This window comes from Arachis ipaensis, chromosome B5 (assembly GCF_059453495.1).
Source record: "Arachis ipaensis isolate K30076 ecotype BB chromosome B5, ASM5945349v1, whole genome shotgun sequence".
Classification (NCBI taxonomy): Eukaryota; Viridiplantae; Streptophyta; class Magnoliopsida; order Fabales; family Fabaceae; genus Arachis; species Arachis ipaensis.
This window is the reverse complement of record NC_142440.1, coordinates 48,319,271-48,339,114: the sequence shown is the minus strand read 5'-3', so window position 1 is coordinate 48,339,114 and position 19,844 is coordinate 48,319,271. Positions and strand designations below refer to the sequence as shown.

The 19,844-nt window shown below is 38.6% G+C and overlaps 2 non-coding genes across 2 annotated transcripts; one reads left to right on the top strand and one right to left on the bottom strand.

Annotated features, from left to right (window-relative positions):
- Nucleotides 1-3,033: 3,033 nt before the first annotated feature.
- LOC148564101 (small nucleolar RNA R71) lies at nt 3,034-3,141 on the bottom strand. The gene has a single exon (XR_015883831.1). It is a non-coding gene; the product is annotated as a small nucleolar RNA R71 (small nucleolar RNA).
- Nucleotides 3,142-19,095: 15,954 nt separating this feature from the next.
- Nucleotides 19,096-19,199, top strand: LOC148564100 (small nucleolar RNA R71). The gene has a single exon (XR_015884383.1). It is a non-coding gene; the product is annotated as a small nucleolar RNA R71 (small nucleolar RNA).
- The last annotated feature ends 645 nt before the right edge of the window (nt 19,200-19,844 follow it).

Genomic DNA, 19,844 nt, shown 5'->3' with positions numbered 1-19,844 from the left:
ATCCGGAAAGTCTAAACCTTGTCTGTGGTATTCCGAGTAGGATTCAGGGATTGAATGACTGTGACGAACTTCAAACTCGCGAGTGCTGGGCGTAGTGACAGACGCAAAAGGATAGTAAATCCTATTCCAGTATGATCGAGAACCTCTAGATGATTAGCCATGCAGTGACAGTGCATCGGACCATTTTCACAGAGAGGATGGGATGTAGCCATTGACAACGGTGATGCCTCCAGATGATTAGCCATGCAGTGACAGCGCATCGGACCATTTTCACAGAGAGGATGGGATGTAGCCATTGACAACGGTGATGCCCTTACATAAAATTTGCCATGGAAAGGAGTAGGACTGATTGGATGAAGACAGCAGGAAAGCAGATGTTCAGAAGAATGAAAGTATCTCTATACGCTTATCTGAAATTCCCACCAATGAATTACACAAGTGTTTCTATCTTTATTTTCTATTTATTTATTATTTATTTTCGAAAACTCCATAACCATTTGATATCCACCTGACTGAGATTTACAAAATGACCATAGCTTGCTTCATACCGACAATCTCTGTGGGATCGACCCTTACTCACGTAAGGTTTTATTACTTGGACGACCCAGTGCTCTTGCTGGTTAGTTGTGCAAAGTTGTGAAGTTATGTTTGGACCATGGTATTGTGCACCAGTTATTGGCGCCATTCCAGGGAGAGAACGAACAACAAATTTTACAACCTCAGAGTAACAATTTTGCATGTATCAAGTTTTTGGTGCCGTTGCCGGGGATTGTTCGAGTTTGGACAACTGACGGTTCATCGTGTTGCTCAGATTGGGTAATTTTCTTCTTATTTTATTTTCAAAAAGTTTTCAAAAAATTTTTCAAAAATCTTTCAAAAATTTTCCCTTTGTTTTCGAAAATTATTTCAGAATTTTTAAGAATGAATTCTAGTGTTTCATGAAGCATGTTGAAGCCTGGCTGGCTGTAAAGCCATGTCTAAATTCTGTTGGACTGAGGCTTCCAAACCATCATCACAAGAGCAAGCTAGCTGTTCCTAATCCACCTGCTGTTGTATGACTGATTTGTATCTTCTAAAACTTGGCTGGCTATTAAGCCATGTCTAACCCTCAGATTGGAGCTTTAGACTAAGAGTGCAAGATTCCTGGAATTCATATTAAAAATTTTGGAATCCTTATTTTTCTTTTTCAAATAATTTTCGAAAAATCCAAAAAAATCATAAAATCATAAAAATAAAAAAAATATTTTGTGTTTCTTGTTTGAGTCTTGAGTCAATTTCAAGTTTGGTATCAATTGCATTTTTTCTAAAAAAATTTTATGCATTTTTCAAAAATTCATGCATTCATAGTGTTCTTCATGATCTTCAAGTTGTTCTTGGCCAGTCTTCTTGTTTGATCTTTATATTTCCTTGTTTTGCGTCTTTTCTTGTTTTTCATATGCATTCTTGCATTCATAGTGTCTATACATGAAAAATTTCTAAGTTTAGTGTCTTGCATGTTTTCTTTTCTTGAAAATTTTTCAAAAACATGTTCTTGATGTTCATCATGATCTTCAAAGTGTTCTTGGTGTTCATCTTGAGATTCATAGCATTCTTGCATGCATTCATTATTTTGATCCAAAAATTTCATGCATTGAGTCTTTTTCATGTTTTTCTCTCTCATCATTAGAAATTCAAAAATAAAAAAAAATATATCTTATCTTAAAAAAAAAATCTTATCTTTTTAAAATCTTTTTCAAAAATCATATCTTTTCCTTTTTTTTATTATTTTTGAAAATTTCAAAAATCTTTTTCAAAATATTTTCAAAATCTTTTTCTTATTTTATCTCATAATTTTCGAAAATCACATCATCAATTAATGTTTTGATTCAAAAATTTCGAGTTTGTTACTTGTTAAGAAAGATTCAAACTTTAAATTCTAGAATCATATCTTGTGATTTCTTGGGAGTCAAAACTAATTCTAATCATATCTTCCTATCATATCTTTTTTAAAAATCTTATCTTTTTCAAAAATTTGATTTTTAAATATCTTTTCTAACTTCTTATCTTCTTATCTTTTCAAAATTGATTTTCAAATCTTTTTCAACTAACTAATTGATTTTTTTTTTGTTTCTTACCTTTTTCAAAACCACCTAACTAACTATCCCTCTCTAATTTTCGAAAATCTCTTCCCTCTTTTTCAAAAATTCTTTTTAATTAACTAATTGTTTCAATTTTTAATGTTAATTTGATTTCATTCCTAATTTTCGAAAATCACTAACCCCTTTTCAAAATTTTACTTTCGAAAATTCTCCTTCCCTCTCATCTCCTTCTATTTATTTATTCATCTACTAACACTTCATCTCACCCAAATTCGAACCCCCTCTCCCATCTGTGTTCGAATTTTCTCTTCTTCCCTTCTTTACATTACATTCTTTTCTTCTTCTACTCACACAGGGGAACCTCTATACCTGGGTAAAAAGGATCCCTATTATTATTATTTTTCTGTTCCCACTCTTTCATATGAGCAGGAGCAAGGACAAGAATATTCTTGTTGAAGCAGACCCTGAACCTGAAAGGACTCTGAAGAGGAAACTAAGAAAAGCTAAAATACAACAATCCAGAGATAACCTTACAGAAATTTTCGAACAGGAAGAGGAGATGGCAGCCGAAAATAATAATAATGCAAGGAGGATGCTTGGTGACTTTACTGCACCTAATTCCAATTTACATGGAAGAAGCATCTCCATCCCTACCATTGGAGCAAACAATTTTGAGCTGAAACCTCAATTAGTTTCTCTGATGCAACAAAACTGCAAATTTTATGGACTTCCATCTGAAGATCCTTTTCAGTTCTTAACTGAATTCTTGCAGATCTGTGATACTGTTAATACTAATGGAGTAGATCCTAAAGTCTACAGGCTCATGCTTTTCCCATTTGCTATAAGAGACAGAGCTAGAGTGTGGTTGGACTCTCAACCCAAAGATAGCCTAAACTCTTGGGATAAGCTGGTCACGGCTTTCTTAGCCAAGTTCTTTCCTCCTCAAAAGCTGAGTAAGCTTAGAGTGGATGTTCAAACCTTCAGACAAAAGGAAGGTGAATCCCTCTATGAAGCATGGGAGAGATACAAGCAACTGACCAAAAAGTGTCCTTCTGACATGCTTTCAGAATGGACCATCTTGGATATATTCTATGATGGTCTGTCTGAATTAGCTAAGATGTCATTGGATACTTCTGCAGGTGGATCCATTCACCTAAAGAAAACACCTGCAGAAGCTCAAGAACTCATTGACATGGTTGCTAATAACCAGTTCATGTACACTTCTGAGAGGAATCCTGTGATGAGCGGATAATTTATACGCTTTTTGGCATTATTTTTAGTATGTTTTTAATAGGATCTAGTTACTTTTAGGGATGTTTTTATTAGTTTTTATGTTGAATTCACATTTCTGGACTTTACTATGAGTTTGTGTGTTTTTCTGTGATTTCAGGTATTTTCTGGCTGAAATTGAGGGACTTGAGCAAAAATCAGATTCAGAGGTTGAAGAAGGACTGCTGATGCTGTTGGATTCTGACCTCCTTGCACTCAAAGTGGATTTTCTGGAGCTGTAGAACTCAAAATGGCGCGCTTCCAATTGCGTCGAAAATTAGACATCCAGGGCTTTCCAGCAATATATAATAGTCCATATTTTGGCCGAGTTTAGAAGATGCAAAAGGGCGTTGAATGCCAGTCCTACGCTACAGTCTGGAGTTAAACGCCAGAAACACGTCACGAACCAGAGTTGAACGCCAAAAACACGTTACAACCTGGCATTCAACTCCAGAAAGAGCTTCTGCACGTGTAACATTCAAGCTCAGCCCAAGCACACACCATGTGGGCCCCGGAAGTGGATTTATGCATCAATTACTTACTTCTGTAAACCCTAGTAACTAGTTTAGTATAAATAGAACTTTTTACAGATCTTCGGATCATCTTATGATTTTTAGTTCATCTTTAGATCATATTGATCACGTTTGGGGGCTGGCCATTCGGCCATGCCTGGACCTTTCACTTATGTATTTTCAACAGTAGAGCTTCTACACTCCATAGATTAAGGTGTGGAGCTCTGCTGTTCCTCACGAATTAATGCAAAGTACTACTGTTTCTCTATTCAACTCAACTTATTCCGCTTCTAAGATATTCATTCGCAATTCAATATGAATGTGATGAACGTGACAATCATCATCATTCCCATACGAACGCGTGCCTGACAACCACTTTCATTCCACCTTAGATTGGATGATTATCTCTTGGATCTCTTAATCAGAATTCTCGTGGTATAAGCTAAATTGATGGCGGCATTCATTAGAATCCGGAAAGTCTAAACCTTGTCTGTGGTATTCCGAGTAGGATTCAGGGATTGAATGACTGTGACGAACTTCAAACTCGCGAGTGCTAGGCGTAGTGACAGACGCAAAAGGATAGTAAATCCTATTCCAGTATGATCGATAACCTCCAGATGATTAGCCATGCAGTGACAGCGCATCAGACCATTTTCACAGAGAGGATGGGATGTAGCCATTGACAACGGTGATACCTCCAGATGATTAGCCATGCAGTGACAGCGCATCGGACCATTTTCACACAGAGGATGGGATGTAGCCATTGACAACGGTGATGCCCTTACATAAAGTTTACCATGGAAAGGAGTAGGACTGATTGGATGAAGACAGCAGGAAAGCAGAAGTTCAGAAGAACGAAAGTATCTCTATACGCTTATCTGAAATTCCCACCAATGAATTACATAAGTGTTTCTATCTTTATTTTCTATTTATTTATTATTTATTTTCGAAAACTCCATAACCATTTGATATTCGCCTGACTGAGATTTACAAGATGACCATAGCTTGCTTTATACCGACAATCTCCGTGGGATCGACCCTTACTCACGTAAGGTTTTATTACTTGCACGACCCAGTGCACTTGCTGGTTAGTTATGCGAAGTTGTGAAGTTATGTTTGGACTATGGTATTGTGCACCAGTTATTGGCGCCATGCCAGGGAGAGAACGAACAACAAATTTTACAACCTCAGAGTAACAATTTCGCATGTATCATGCACCAAGTTTTTGGCGCCGTTGTCGGGGATTGTTCGAGTTTGGACAACTGACGGTTCATCTTGTTGCTCAGATTAGGTAACTTTATTTTAATTTTAACCTTTTTGTTTTTATTATTCCTATTTTCAAAAAAATAAAAAAAATTATTTTCAAAAATATATTTTTCTTCAGAATTTTTAAGAATGAATTCTAGTGTTTCATGATGATTTGTTGAATCCTGGCTGGCTGTAAAGCCATGTCTAAATTCATTTGGACTGAGGCTTCCAAACCATCATCACAAGAGCAAGCTAGTTGTTGCTAATCAAATTTGCTGTTGTATGACTGATTTGTATGCTAAAGCTTGGCTGGCCATTGGCCATGTCTAGCGTTTTGGACCGGAGCTTTCACTGAAAGCTTGGCTGGCAAGTGAGCCATGTTTAATTCCTGGACTGAAGCTTTAGACTAAGAGAGCAAGATTCCTGGAATTCATATTAAAAATTTTGGAATCCTTATTTTTCCTTTTCAAATAATTTTCGAAAATTACCAAAAAAAAAAATTTATAAAATCATAAGAATAAAAAATATTTTGTGTTTCTTGTTTGAGTCTTGAGTCAAATTTTAAGTTTGGTGTCAATTGCATATTCATCTTGCATTTTTTCGAAAATTGCATTCATGCATTGCATTCATCATGATCTTCAAGTTGTTCTTGATAAACTTTCTTGTTTGATCTTCATATTATATTGTTTTGTGTTGTATCGTGTTTTTCATATGCATTCTTGAATTCTTAGTGTCTAAATATTAAAAATTTCTAAGTTTGGTGTCTTGCATGTTTTTCTTTCCTTAAAAATTTTTCAAAAATAAGTTCTTGGTGTTCATCTTGACATTCATAGTGTTCTTGCATGCATCACATGTTTTGATCCAAAATTTTCATGCATTGAGTCTTTTTGATGTTTTTCTCTTTCATGATTAAAAATTCAAAAAAAAAAATATCTTTCCCTTTTTCACACATAAATTTTCGAAAATTTGAGTTGACTTTTTCAAAACTTTTTAAAATTTAGTTGTTTCTTATGAGTCAAATTAAATTTTCAATTTAAAAATGTTATCTTTTCAAAATATTTTTCAAAACTAAAATCTTTTTCATTTTTCTTATTTATTTTCGAAAATTTTAAAAAAATATTTTTCTAAAATCTTTTTCTTAATTTTATCTCATAATTTTCGAAAATATTATCCACAATTAATGTTTTGATTCAAAAATTTCAAGTTTGTTACTTGCTTGTTAAGAAAGATTCAAACTTTAAGTTCTAGAATCATATCTTGTGATTACTTGTGAGTCAAGTCATTAATTTTGATTTTAAAATTCAAATCTTTTTCAAAACTAATTTTAAAGATATCTTTCTATCATATCTTTTTAAATCATATCTTTTTCAAAAAAATTTGATTTTAAAATATCTTTTCTAACTTCTTATCTTCTTATCTTTTCAAAATTGATTTTCAAATCTTTTTCAACTAACTAATTGACTTTTTGTTTGTTTCTTATCTTTTTCAAAATCACCTAACTACTCTTCCCTCTCTAATTTTCGAAAATACCTCCCTCTTTTTTAAAAAATTCTTTTTAATTAATTAATTTTTTTAAATTTTAATTTTAATTTTATTTCCCCTTTAATTTTCGAAAATCATCAACTCCTTTTCAAAAATTATTTTCGAAAACTTCTCTCTCTCATCTTCTTCTATTTAGTTAATTCATTCACTAACACATCACCTCATCTCAAATTACCACTTCTATCCTCACCCTTATGTTTGGATTATCCATCCTTCTCCACTCCTGTTCCCTTTCTCCTTCTACTAACAACAAGGAACCTCTATACTGTGGTAAAAAGGATCCCTATTATTATTTTCTGTTCTCTTCTTTTTCATATGAACAGGAGCAAGGACAAGAACATTCTTGTTGAAGCAGATCCTGAACCTGAAAGGACTCTGAAGAGGAAACTAAGAGAAGCTAAAATACAACAATCCAGAGACAACCTTACAGAAATTTTTGAAAAGGAAGAGATGGCAGCCGAAAATAATAATAATGCAAGGAGAATGCTTGGTGACTTCACTGCACCAAATTCTAATTTACATGGAAGAAGCATCTCCATCCCTACCATTGGAGCAAACAATTTTGAGCTGAAACCTCAATTAGTTTCTCTAATGCAACAGAACTACAAATTTCATGGACTTCCATCTGAAGATCCCTTTCAATTCTTGACCGAATTCTTGCAGATCTGTGATACTGTTAAGACTAATGGAGTAGATCCTGAAGTCTACAGGCTTATGCTTTTCCTGTTTGCTGTAAGAGACAAAACTAGAGTATGGTTGGACTCTCAACCTAAAGATAGCCTGAACTCTTGGGATAAGCTGGTCACGGCTTTTTTAGCCAAGTTCTTTCCTCCTCAAAAGCTGAGTAAGCTTAGAGTGGATGTTCAAACCTTCAGACAGAAAGAAAGTGAATTCCTCTATGAAGCTTGGGAGAGATATAAGCAACTGACCAAAAAGTTTCCTTCTGACATGCTTTCAGAATGGACCATCCTGGATATATTCTATGATGGTCTGTCTGAATTAGCTAAGATGTCATTGGATACTTCTGCAGGTGGATTCATTCACCTAAAGAAAACGCCTGGAGAAGCTCAAGAACTCATTGACATGGTTGCTGATAACCAATTCATGTACACTTCTGAGAGGAATCCTGGGAGTACTCAAGAGGCATCTTATGAAGAAGAAGCTTATGATCCTGAGAATCGTGCAATTGCAGAGGTGAATTACTTGGGTGAACCCTATAGAAACACCTATAATCCCTCATGGAGAAATCACCCAAATCTCTCATGGAAGGATCAACAAAAGCCTCAACAAGGCTTTAATAATGGTGGAAGAAACAGGTTTAGCAATAGCAAGCCTTTTCCATCATCCACTCAGCAACAGACAGAGAACTCTGAACAAAATACCTTTAATTTAGCAAACTTAGTCTCTGATCTATCTAAGGCCACTCTGAGTTTCATGAATGAAACAAGGTCCTCCATTAGAAATTTGGAGGCACAAGTGGGCCAGCTGAGTAAGAAGATCACTGATACCCCTCCTAGTGCTCTCCCAAGCAATACAGAAGAAAATCCAAAAGGAGAGTGCAAGGCCATTGATATAACCATCATGGCCGAATCCAAGGAGGATGGGGAGGACGTGAATTCCAAGGAGGAAGACCTCCTGGGACGTCCAGTGATCAATAAGGAGTTTCCCTCTGAGGAACCAAAGGAATCTGAAGCTCATCTAGAGACCATAGAGATTCCATTAAACCTCCTTACGCCCTTCATGAACTCTGATGAGTATTCCTCTTCAGAAGAGAATGAGAATGTTACTGAAGAGCAAGTTGCCAAGTTCCTTGGTGCAATCATGAAGCTGAATGCCAATTTATTTGGTAATGAAACTTGGGGAGATGAACCTTCCCTGTTCTCCAATGAACTAAATGCATTGGATCAACTGAGATTGCCTCAGAAGAAACAGGATCCTGGAAAGTTCCTAATACCTTGTACCATAGGCACCATAACCTTTGAGAAGGCTCTATGTGACCTTGGGTCAGGAATAAACCTCATGCCACTCTCTGTAATGGAGAAATTGGAAATCTTTGAGGTGCAAGCTGCTAAAATCTCATTAGAGATGGCAGACAATTCAAGAAAAGAGGCTTATGGTCAGGTAGAGGACGTGTTAGTAAAGGTTGAAGGCCTTTACATCCCTACTGATTTCTCAATCCTAGACATTAGAAAGGATGAGGATGAATCCATCATCCTTGGAAGACCCTTCCTAGCCACAGCAAAAGCTGTGATTGATGTTAACAGAGGTGAATTAGTCCTTCAATTGAATGGGGACTCCCTTGTGTTTAAAGCACAAGGTTATCATCCTTCTGTAAACATGGAAAAGAGGCACAGTAAGCTTCTCTCAGTATAGAGTCCACTAAAGCCCCCAGAGTCAAACTCTAAGTTTGGTGTTGGGTGGCCTCAGCTAAACTCTAAGTTTGGTGTTGAACTCCCATTTCCAAACTCTAAGTTTGGTGTTGGGAGTCTATAAAATTGACCTGATCACCTGTGTGGCTCCATGAGAGCCCACTGTCAAGCTATTGACATTAAAAAAGCGCTTGTTGGGAGGCAACCCAATTTTGTCTTATCTAATTTTATTTTTATTTTATTGTTCTTTCATGTTTTATTAGGTTCATGATCATGTGGAGTCACAAAATAAATAGAAAAATCAAAAACAGAATCAAAAATAGCAGAAAAAAAATCACACCCTGGAGGAAGGACTTACTGGCATTTAAACGCCAGTAAGAAGCATCTGGCTGGCGTTCAACGCCAGAACAGAGCATGGATTTGGCGTTGAATGCCCAAAACAAGCAGCATCCTGGCGTTCAGACGCCAGGAATGCATACTGAGGAAAGCTGGCGCTGAACGCCAGAAACAAGCATAGAACTGGCGTTCAATGCCAGAAACATGCTACATCTGGGCGTTGAACGCCCAGAACAAGCATCAATTCGGCGTTTAAACGCCAGAATTGCATGCAAAGGCATTTTACATGCCTAATTGGTGCAGGGATGCAATTCCTTGACACCTCAGGATCTGTGGACACCACAGAATCCCCACATACTTCCACTCACCTTACCTCCTCATAATCCTATATCACCCTTTCTCAAGAACCCTTCACCAATCACCTCCATCTCCTCCATATCTTCTTCTTCTTCTACTATTCTTTCTTCTTTTGCTTGAGGGCGAGCAACATTCTAAGTTTGGTGTGGTAAAATCATAGCTTTTTTGTTTTTCCATAACCATTGATGGCACCTAAGGCCAGATAAACCTCTAGAAAGAGGAAAGGGAAGACAAAAGCTTCCACCTCCAAGTCATAGGAGATGGAGAGATTCATCTCAAGGGTCTATAGCTCAGTGGTAGAACATTTGACTGCAAATCAAGAGATTCCTGAGATACCTCAGGGGATACATTTTCCTCCACACAACATGGGACAACTAAGGGTGAAACATCAAGAGCACTCCATCATCCTCCATGAAATTAGAGAAGATCAAAGAGCTATGAGGGAGGAGAAACAAAGACAAGGAAGAGACATAGAAGAGCTCAAGGACATCATTGGTACCTCAAGAAGAAAACGCCACCATCACTAAAGTGGACTCATTCCTTGTTCTCAAATTTTCTGTTTTTCATTTTCTTTATGTTAAGTGTTTATCTATGTTTGTGTCTTTGTTACATGATCATTAGTATCTAAGTGTCTATGCCTTAAAGTAGTGAATATGAATCCATCACCTCTCTTAAATGAAAAATGTTTTAATTCAAAAGAACAAGAAGTACATGAGTTTTGAATTTTTCCTTGAACTTAGTTTAATTATATTGATGTGGTGACAATACTTTTTGTTCTCTGAATGAATGCTTGAACGGTGCATATGTCTTTTGAAGTTGTTGTTTAAGAATGTTAAATATGTTGGCTCTTAAAAGAATGATGAACAGGAGACATGTTATTTGATAATCTGAAAAATCATAAAAATGATTCTTGAAGCAAGAAAAAGCAGTGAATACACAAAGCTTGCAGATATATATATATATAGAAAAAGAAAAAGCAAGCAGAAAAAGCCAAAAGCTCTTAAAACCAAAAGGCAAGAGCAAAAAGCCAATAACCCTTAAAACCAAAAGGCAAGGGTAAATAAAAAGGATCCCAAGGCTTTGAGCATCAGTGGATAGGAGGGCCTAAAGGAATAAAATCCTGGCCTAAGCGGCTAAACCAAGCTGTCCCTAACCATGTGCTTGTGGCGTGAAGGTATCAAGTGAAAACTTGAGACTGAACGGTTAAAGTCAAGGTCCAAAGCAAAAACAGAGTGTGCTTAAGAACCTGGACACCTCTAATTGAGGACTTTAGCAAAGCTGAGTCACAATCTGAAAAGGTTCACCCAATTATGTGTCTGTGGCATTTATGTATCCGGTGGTAATACTGGAAAACAAAGTGCTTAGGGCAACGGCCAAGACTCATAAAGTAGCTGTGTTCAAGAATCAACATACTAAACTAGGAGAATCAATAACACTATCTGAACTCTGAGTTCCTATAGATGACAATCATTCTGAACCTCAATGGATAAAGTGAGATGCCAAAACTATTCAAGAGGCAAAAAGCTACTGATGCACGGAAAACTTATCTCGCAACAAATTTCCTTCGGCAAGTGTACCGAATTTGTTGTCAAGTAAAAACTCACAATAGAGTGAGGTCGAATGCCACAGGGATTGAATGATCAAGCAACTTTAATTAGAAGAATGATCTAGTTGAGAGAATCCAGAATTTGGGTTGAGAGTTGCAGAAAATAAAATGGCGGGAATGTAAATAACAGAAAAGTAAATGCTAAAATTAAAGGACTGAAAGTAAATGACTGAAAGTAAATTGCAGAATTGTAAATGGGAATGGGGGATTTGCTCAAAAAAGTAAATGGCAGAAATTAAAGAGAATGGGTAAGATCAGAGATGGGGAGTTCATTGGGCTTAGGAGATATTGCAATCCTCCGGATCAAGTTCATTTTCATCTCTTCCTCAATCAATGCACTCATTGATCTCCTTGGCAATCTTAATTGATTGAATTACAAATTCAATCTCTCAAATCTTGATCAATAGCCAATTCCTTGGTCAATTGCTCATGAGAAGAGATGAAGTATGGTCACTGATTATACCACATGCATTTCCCAAATCAAGTATTGAGAGGGTTATAGTCACATACCCATCCAAACCCAATTTGGTCCAGCATGAGAAAGCATTTCTAGCTTGATCTCTTCATTCCTCTTTAAAGGTTCAAAAGAGATCCAAGTTTGAATAGCTTCTTTTCCAAGATAACTACCCAATTGGATGAAGATTGAAAGCTTTCAAGTAAAATCAAGAGAAAAGATAGAAGAAGAATAATGAAAATTAGTATTGATCCATCAAATTACAACAGAGCTCCCTAACCCAATGAAAGGGGTTTAGTTGTTCATAGCTCTAGAAAATGAAAACAAAGATGGAGAATATATTATAAAACTAGAAAATGCAGAGAAGGTAAAATACAGAGAGTAGTTCTCTTTTCCAACTTTTTGAACCCCTCAACAATTCAAAGCTACTCCTATATATACTACTTTTCTCAGCTTCTAGTTGGCTCTTCAAGTCTTGGGCCTTTGGATCTTGAGTTTGAAGCAGTTCTCTTCTTTATTTGGGCTTGGCTTTACTTGCAGAGAGAAAGTGTGAAGTGGGCAGAGACTTTAGCTCAGGACGTTAGGGGTGTTAACGTTTAGTGAAAATATGAGTTCGAGAACGTTAGTGACAATCAACTTTCTCACTAACTTTCCTAAGTAAAAGCCACGTTAACTTCAACGTTAGTGGCACAAACGTTGCCACTAACGTTGCCACTAAGTCCTTCGCACACGTTATTGAGACTTAACATTCCTAATAACTTTGAAAAGCCCCCTTTGTTCCCACGTTAGAGCCCACGTTAACTTAGTTAACGTGGTTCTTTAACGTGGGCTTGCCATCCTTCGAGAACGTTAGTGCCACTCAACATTGTCACTAACGTTCCAAGGTGCCCCTATGTCTCACGTTAGAGTCCACGTTAACTAGGTTAACGTGGCTTCTAACGTGGCCATGCTTAGCCATCCCCAACGTTAGTGACAATGTTGAATGTCACTAACGTTGGCGTTTCTTTCACTCATCAACGTTAGCTTCCACATTAACTGAGTTAACGTGGAAGTTAACGTGGCTCCTTGGGGGGTTGTGTGGTTGCTTCCAACGTTAGTGACAATGTTGGGTGTCACTACCGTTGTCGAACACTCTTGCTTCTTATGTTAGCTCCCACGTTAACCAAGTTAACGTGGGAGTTAACGTGGTATGTTTCTCCTTAGGCCAACGTTAGTGACAATGTTAAATGTCACTAACGTTGGCGTTTCTTCCCCCTTTTAACGTTAGAGGCCACGTTAACTAAGTTAACGTGGACTCTAACGTGGCCACTTGTGAGCATTTGCCAATGTTAGTGACAATGTTAAGTGTCACTAATGTTGGCTCAACTTCCCCTCTCCACGTTAGAGTTCACGTTAACTTAGTTAACGTGATTCTTAACGTGGTCAATGATGGCTTCGAGAGCGTTATTGGCAATCACTTTTCTCATTAACTTTGCAGGTTACCTCCCATTCCTTGCTTCCTTTGGTCCTGAAATCAAGCAATAGAGTGCATCAAAGTTCTAGTACAAGTCATGGGTAATGCAGCATACAATTTGTCACTAAACTCATGCAAAATCCTCATGAAATAATGTAAAATGCACAATGTATGCTTGAATCAAGGTGTAAGTGAATAGCTACCCAAAACTAGCTTATTTCCTAAGAGAATGCATGAAACTAACCTAAAAACAGTAAAGAAAAGGTCAGTGAAACTGGCCAAGATGCCCTGGCATCACAACACCAAACTTAAAGCTTGCTTGTCCCTAAGCAAGTACTGGAACAAGAGAATGATGAATAGAATGCCAAGAGCAATGAGTCATTCTTGTGGAAGTCATATCACTGATTTTATGGTGGTTTCATGCATAGCAACTTAGGTTCATTCCTTTACTGGCTTTCAGACCTTTATCATGTCCTAAAACACTCACTTTGCTTACATCCCATGAGACTTTTATTCATTGATCCCTTTATTGTCATTTCAGAGCTTATTGGTGTTCTTAGGCTAAGTGCTCTGTAAGGGGGCAACTTTTTAAGATAAGCTTTCAGCCAACACTCCCGAACCAGTTGGTTCAAGGTGCTAGGTGTTGAAGCACCCCTAAGGACTTACTCCCTCAAGTCTCTCTCCCATACATACACACCACAGGCATATAGTTCATTTATTTTCCTTCTTGAGACCTTGGTGTCCAGCACCTCTTTAGGTTACTAAGTGCTCTGTAGTGAGGGTTACTCTTGATAATGGACTTTTAGCTGATAATCCCGGGTTAGTTAACCCAAGTTACCAAGTGATAAAGCACCCCTAAGAGCTTATTCATCCAAGTAGATCCCTCACACAGGAACACCACAGACACATATCTTAAGATCAAAACCATTGGTGCCTAGCCTTATTGCTTACTCTTTTTCTTTTGTTTTTCCACTTTCATTATTCTTTTCTCTTTCTCTTATTAGGATCTTGTCATATACTTAGTCTCATGAGTATATTCAAAGCTAAGTATTCAGGCCAGATAGTTGTCATCCCACCTTATGGTTGAACCAACTTAGCTAACTTATGATCATACCACAAACTCATGAATGTACTCCATAGTATGAACTCCACTCTGGTCTTTTGAAACATAAACATTCTCTCTTCATTTGATTCAAAAGGAACAAGCATACAAGTAAGTAAAGTAAGGATGCAGTGACATAAAGAATAGCACACAGAGACCTATTCAGAAAGAAAACTTAAAAGACATAATTTAAAAAGATTCAAACTAACATGGAAGCATGTTCTATTTCATACAAGATCTTCCTTATTTAAAGCATAGAAAACGATGGACCAAAAAGAACTCCACCACCTGTCATTCATGTGGATGCCCATGCTCCCATCCTTGCTTGTCCTCATTGTATCTCTCTTGAGTGCTTGTACTTCCACTTCCCTTGCCTTTTCCAAGCAGCTTCTTCCAGAAGCCAGTATCTTCCATCTTCTTCTTTAGTGCTTCTTTCTGCTGTTTCACCTTCCCTTCTTCTTGCTCTACCAATTCTTTTTGGACCTCATCATATGTGGGAATGGCATAGTGGAGATGATGCAAATGATTAGACATGTAATTCAACTTGGCTTGAGTGTTTACATAGAACTCCTCCCTATGTAGTTGCCTTCCTTCATTGAGTACACTGAACTCATTGAAAGTTTTCATTTGGGCTATTTGCTGCTGGTTGAGTTCTTGCAAGTGCTTCTCTTGAAGCTCTTGCCTCTCATTCACTTGGTTGATGGCTTGAGTGAGCTGGGAGTAGTGTTCCTGCTGCTGCTCCATTTGTTGTTTTTGCCATGCTTCCTGTTGGCTCAGCCAGTTGGATTGAAGGTTCAGTATTTGCTCTTGTCCTTCCATATGTCTCATCCCCAGATCCTCAATGGCTTTTAGAAGGTGACTCATGTTCAAGTTAGCTGGATCATAATACTCTCCTTGTTGATATTCTTCCTGATGAGGTCCCTCTTGGTGAACTCTTTATTTCGCTTTTGGTTTCCCTATTTGTGGCCTTCTTTGTTGCTGAGCAGGTGTAGTATAAACCAATCGCTCAAGTGTAACTGGCCTCCCTGGGTTCACCCAGTCTGGATTGCTGTCCTCAAATAATACCTTGGCCTTGTTGCATAAGCGGAGAATGGTGCTGGGGTACCAAAGCCTGGCACCTGAATCAACCTTCTCAGCTGAATCTTGAATCCCCTCGGCGATGAGCTCATTCACATTGATTTTCCCACCCTGTATTAAGCAATGCACCATAGTAGCTCGATTGATGTTTACCCCTGAATTATTTGCAGCTGGTAGAATGGACCTCCTTACGAGTTCAAACCACCCCTTGGCTTCAGGGCTCAGGTCTCCCCTCTTGATGAACTTGGGTCTCCCATCTGTGTACCTCTCCCAGTCAGCTGCTATAACACAGATGTCTGACACTATCTCTAAGAGCTCATCATTATCAGGGCTTCTACTTATCCTTGCCTGATAACTGTCTTCATCAAAATGAGGTGATTTCAGGTGAAGAGCTCTCGTTATGGCATTTGGGCTGAAGTCCACCTCCTTTCCTCTCACGTAACTTTTGAAGGTTGGGGCCTTGGTTTTATCTTCTCTTACTACATTTGCATAAAATTCTTTGATGAGGTTTCCATTGATCTTCCCCTCTGGACTTGTGAGCAATTGCCACCCCCTCTGTTCGATTTTCTCCAGAATTTGTGGTGACTCCTTTGCATTGATTTGGAAGATTAACTCTGGCAATATCTTTCTGGCTTTTATCCGTTCAAATTCACATTCATGAAAGGCAGTTTTGAATCTCTTCTCGTCGAAAGGAACACTCTCCATGGGTTCCTTCCTCTTTTGCCTCTTTGAGCTTGATGATGCCATGAATTGAGTTGCTGTTTTGAGGGGGGTTGGAGGATACAGATAGATGAGGAATAGATTGGCTAGGACAGAGTGTGATGAGGAGGGTTGAGCAAGCCGAAAGTATGAAGTGTGGAGAGTGGGAATTTGAGTGTGAGGAATGAGCATACACTAAGGTTCACTTATATAGGGAGATCACGAGTGGATGGAAGGTGTGGATTGCAATGATTGTTGCTTGATGGACGGTTGGGGTTGTGTATGAAGGAAGGACAAGGATCATCACTTAATGAGAGTGATTGGTTCGTTCTTCAAGGGTCTTCCTTCTCCAATGTTGCATGGCAACGTTTCCCCATGCGTTCCCTCTTGAGACATGTGTGTAGTGTTCTTCATTAAGTGGCGGAATCTCCCCCCATTTAGTTGTCCAATCAATCCCCTTCAATGCTCTTTTCCTTTTTCCTATAAGAATTAAAATAAGGAAAAAAAATCAAACTCTACGGCTAGAATAATAAAGAGAAGAAAAAAATAGTTTGTATATTTATGAATTTCAACTAGCCAACTACTTGTGTATCCTTATAGGCAGATTGATGGCACCTTGGGGTGACACCAAACTTAGTTTGGAGCACTGTGATGAAAAGTTTTGTTCAAAGCTCCAAGAGTTCTGCTTTGAACACCAAACTTGTTCTTCACTATATACTGCATGATAAAGATTTCACCAAGTGTTTGTCAAGTTTGGGTTGAAATTCATAAACATTGCTTTTTTCACTATTTTCTAAAAACATATAAAACATGGGTTGCCTCCCATGAAGCGCTTCTTTAACATCATTAGCTTGATGTTTTTCCCTGATCAGGGTGGTTGGTAGTGCTTAAAGTCCTCCCCTCTTGCTGTGGACTTATATCCATTGGTTGGATCAATGATTTCTACATGTTCCAGGGAAAGAACTCTGTTGATAGTGAAGACCTTAGGTAACTGAGATGGTACAGTTGGGAGATTAGGGGGAATATCTAGGAAGTACGCTGAGATAACTCTATCCCCTGGAGAGAAGTCTTCCGTAGGGATCTTCTTGTTCCTCCACCTCCTTGGTACCTTCTTCTTTGTTTCTTTTGAGGTTGCCTTGCCCTCGGTGACCTCTTTTTCTAAAGGAGTTGTGATTCTGTCTTTACCTACCTCTAGAGGTTTAGGTTCCTCTAACTTTTCTTTGAGCTGTGGCAATTGCTGTTTTCCTTGTTTGTCAATTAAGGGGATCTCAGAATGAACTGGCTGTGCTTCAGTGCTTGTTTCCTCTTTCAGTGTTTCATTATCATCTGTGCTTAGTTCCTTGTCCTCTTGATCTGTTTCTTGTGAGAGTTTGAAAACATTGAAGCTGAGTCGTTCATCATGGATTCTCAATATTAGCTCCCATTTCTCTACATCGATAAGTGCTCTGGCCGTAGCTAGGAATGGTCTTCCCAATATGATTGGGTGAGTGTGACTCTCTTCCATGTCCAGGATGACAAAGTCTGTTGGGAGAAAGTATTTCCCAACCTTTAGCAACACATTTTCCACCACTCCTATTGCTTGCTTTTGAGTTTTATCAGCCAGTCTGATGATTACATCTGTGGGCATTATCTCATTGATCTGCAGCTTCTTCACCAGGGATAAGGGCAGTAAGTTGATGCTAGCCCCCAAATCACACAGTGCTCTATCGAACATAGTTTCACCTATGGCACAAGGGATGTGAAAACTCCCTGGGTCTCTTCTTTTTGTAGGCAACTCAGGTTGAATAAGGGCACTACATTCCTTGTTCATCACTATAGTCTGGCCTTCTTTGAGTGAGCTTTTCCTGGGAAGAAGTTCCTTCATATACTTGATGAATGCAGGCATTTATTGAATTGCCTTGATGAATGGTATGTTTACATGCAGAGATACAAACAAGTTTAGGAACTTTGAGTATATTCTCTTTCCCACAGCACCATTGAGCAGTTGAGGGAAGGGTGCATAGAGCTTCAGCAGCTCTTGTTGTGAGATTTCTAGTTCTTGGTGATCTCTGTCCTCCTCCTTTATTGAGTTGTCTTCAGGTTGTTCGAAAAGTTTCCCTTGCTTGTCTTCAGTCTCTTGATCACTTGTAGTAACCATTTTGCAATCTTCCCATCTTACTTTCTTTGCTTCTCCTTTGGGGTTTTTCTCCGTGTCACTTCGGAAGCTATCAGTAGGTTTGGGAATCTTCTCAGCTAAACATCCCACTTGGAATTCCAGCTTCCTAATGGTCTCTCCCTGGTTCTTAATATTGGCTCGCACCTCCTTTTTGAACACCTTATTTTCTTGAATCTCTTGGCATATTCCTTCAAGTAAGGTTTCAATCTTAGAGAGCTTATCATCAATTGATGGGTGATTCGGAGCAGATGTGCTATTTTGGTTTTGATAGGCGTGTGGAGAAGTGTTGTTGTGGGAGTGTTGAGATGTCCTCTGTGTGAATTGTTGGTGAGCTGCATTGTTGTTGGAGTTGTAACGTCTCTGGTCTTGGTTTTGATCTTGCTAACTTCCCCACCCAATGTTTGGGTGGTTTCTCCATCCAGGGTTGTAGGTCTTGGAGTATGGATCATAGTTTTGCCTTGGTGAATTCCCAATGTAGTTGGCTTGCTCCTGACTACCCTCTGCTTCTTCATTCACTCCTTCTTGGGTTGTTGATGAAGTCGAGATTGCTGCTACTTGGTTCCTCTCCATCTTCTTGGTGAGGTCAGCCAGTTGCTGGGTAATGAGCTTATTTTGGGCCAACAGAGCATCTACAATGTTTAGCTCCATTACTCCTCTTGTGTTCCCTCTTTCGGAAGCATAGAAGTAGTCGTTCTCTGCTACTGTTTCAATAACATCTATGACTTCCTCAATAGTCTTCTTCTTGTTCAAAGATCCTCCGGATGAATGGTCTACGGCCTTCTTTGACTCATAAGAGAGCCCTTCATAGAAAATGTGCAGCTGCACCCATTCGTTGAACATGTCAGGTGGACACCTCCTTGTTAAGTCCTTGAACCTCTCCCATGCTTCATATAGAGTCTCACCATCTTGTTGCCTGAAATTTTGAACCTCAGCTCTCAGCCTATTGATTCGTTGAGGGGGGTAAAATCTTGCTAAGAATTTGTTCACCACATCCTCCCAAGTTGTCAAGCTCTCCTTTGGGAAAGACTCCAGCCATTTGGCTGCTTTATCCTTAAGTGAGAATGGAAACAAGAGTAGTCTATAGGTGTCAGGATGAACACCATTAGACTTCACTGTGTCACATATCCTCAGGAAGGTGGTTAGATGTTGATTGGGGTCTTCTTGAACACCTCCTCTAAACTAACAGTTGTTCTGAACAAGGGTGATGAGCTGTGGTTTAAGTTCAAAGTTGTTGGCATGGATTGTTGGCTTTTGGATGCTACTTCCACAATTGCCTGGGTTTGGATTGATGTAAGAGCCCAAAACTCTTCTATCCTCACCAGCATGATTTGCTCTACCTCATCCCCCATGGTTGTGATCCTCTTCTTCATGATGGTTTTCCATGTTGTCTTCCATGTTTGGTTCAAATAATTCCTCCTCTTCCTCAGCACCGACCACTTTCTTTCCTCTTGCCTCCCTCCTTAATCTAAGGAAGGTCCTCTCAGGTTCAGAATCGAAGGAAGTTGAAGCCCCGCTTCTTCTCCCTGTCATACAACCATCAAGTGCAAGAAAGAAAAGATAGGTGCAGAAAGTATTTTTTTGTCAGAA